The sequence below is a fragment of the Alexandromys fortis genome, unplaced genomic scaffold (genome assembly GCF_014885135.2).
Source record: "Alexandromys fortis isolate MF-2015 unplaced genomic scaffold, M_Fortis_MF-2015_v1.1 scaffold_147, whole genome shotgun sequence".
Taxonomy (NCBI): domain Eukaryota; kingdom Metazoa; phylum Chordata; class Mammalia; order Rodentia; family Cricetidae; genus Alexandromys; species Alexandromys fortis.
Genome location: NW_026068029.1, coordinates 2,237,455 through 2,239,607, shown reverse-complemented (window position 1 = coordinate 2,239,607; position 2,153 = coordinate 2,237,455). Strand labels below are relative to the sequence as shown.

General features: G+C 53.1%; 1 pseudogene; it reads right to left on the bottom strand.

Annotated features, from left to right (window-relative positions):
• The window catches only part of LOC126515056 (actin, cytoplasmic 2-like), a 7,868-nt pseudogene extending 6,415 nt beyond the window's left edge, over positions 1-1,453 (bottom strand).
• Between the last annotated feature and the right edge of the window lie 700 nt (positions 1,454-2,153).

The following is a 2,153-nucleotide window of genomic DNA, read 5'->3' as shown; positions in this document are numbered from 1 at the left end:
TAAGCGCACCTTGGGGTGCTTACACACATCATTAGAAATGGGCTAGTCCAGGTGCGAGAATTAGCCTGTAAGGGCTAGAGTTCATGGGCCAAGCAGTTCTTAAATGAATACAGTTTGTGTGTTGTTATTTCGGGCATAAGCTAGCCAAGCGGCCGGGGTGTTGGGGACGCAGCCCCACCGCTCCTATTTCAACAGCCAATCATGTCTCTCATTCCTCTCTTCCCCGCTTCTTCTCAAATTAGGTTTGTCAAGAAAGGGTGTAAAACAGGGCTTAGTAACAGTCTGCCTAGAATCATTCAGTGTACCTGGTGGAGGGGCCCCCGACTAGCCCTGCTCCTGCTTGCTGGTCTATATCTGCTAGGAGGAGGATAGTGAGAACAAGACGGAGCCATCATTTACTTAGTACTTGGGCTTCATGGTGCTGGGAGGCAGAGGAATGATCTCCTTCTGTATCTGGTCAGTCAGAGATGTCTGAGTACATGGTGGCGCTACCGGACAGAACTTTGTTGGCATTGAGGTCTTTGTGGATGTTGATATCACACTTCATGATGGAACTGAATGTAGTTTTGTGGCACAGGATTCCATATCCAGGAAGGAAGGCTGGAAGAGAGCCTCAAGGCAACAGAACCATGAGTTGCCAATAGTGATGACTTGGCCATCAGGCAGCTAGTTGTTCTACTCCAGGGAGTAAGAGGCCATCTCTTGCTCGAAGTCTACAGCAACAGAGCACAGCTTCTCCTAGATGTCAAGCCCCACTTTCCACTGTCTGTGATGGTGAAACTGTAGCCAGGCTCAGTCAGAATCTTCATGAGGTAATCTGTGAGGTCATAGTCAGTCAAGTTCAAATGCAGGATTTTATGGGGGAGAGCTTAGCCCTCATAGATGGGTACAACGTACCCTGTCTCTGGAGTCCATCACAATTCAAGGTGCCACAAACCGAGGTAAACAGGAACAGCATGGCCTAGACTACTACATACATGGCTGGGGTGTTGAAGGTCTCAAACATATTCTGGGTTGTCTTTTCCCAGTTGAACTTGGGGCTCAAGGGGGCCTCAGTAGGCAGCATGGGATGCTCTTCTGGGGCCACATGCAGATTGTTGTAGAAGATGTGGTGCAAGGTCTTCTCCATATCCTCCCAGTTGGTGACAGTGCTGTGCTAAATGGGGTGCTGCAGGATGATAATGCTTCTATGTTCTGGGGCTAGGTAGGAGTCTTTCTGACTCCAGCTCACCATCACGAGCAGGTGTCTCAGGCAGCCAACACTGCAGAAGAAGTTGGCCCAGGGAGCCTTGTCACCCATGAAGCTAGTTTTGCACATGCCAAAACCATTGTCCACAACAAGCGGCAGGGATATTGCGTCATCAAGACTAAACTGTTGGCAGGTGTGGACTTGCAGCAGCCTGGTGTTATTCCCTTGGAAACTACAGCTCCCAGACTTCTCCTGGATTACCATCACCTGTGTGCGTGCTGGCCACGCCCAGGTGAAGGCCATTCCTCCCAGATAACCTTGCGCCCCCCCGTTAAAAGTGAAGGTCCACGAGGTTTCTCTCCCCTTGGCCCCTCTCTCTTGGCCCTTTTCCCCCCTACCCTTGTGTGTCGCACGTCCCACCCCTTACTGTGTTCCCCTCTCCCCATTAAAGCGCACCCATGTGGGAGCAGCGTGTCTGTCTCTTCCTTTTGCGTCTATTCTGTGTTTGTCCACACACCCACGCTGCCCCGCCGCCGTTTTAAAGGAATAATATTGGTGCCGTCGACTCGGGGACTACTTCGTGTCGGATTCTCCACCCGAGGTCCGGGCTCCAGGCCTCTGGCGCCTCCCGGGGTCCGGGACCTCACGCCAGACACAAAGTCAGAACCGGGACCAGCAACCACCACCGCCCTCTACGGCCATCTCCAACTGATTCGTGAGTTTACCCCGCGGGCTTTTCCCTCCTTGGTATGCCTAGGGACGTCCGGCCGGCTCCCCCTGGCTAATCCGGGTTGGAATTGCCTTCCCATTGCCCCCCTCCCTTCTCTTGGTCTTGTGCCCCTGGCTAGGTTTGGTTCTGCTGCAGCTGGGAGCTCCGTGCTCTCAGTCGCTTTCTCCCCAGGGTTTGGTGCCCTGGTTTTCCTACTGCTCTTCCTTCCTATCTGTGTCTCCCGCGTCGGGTCCG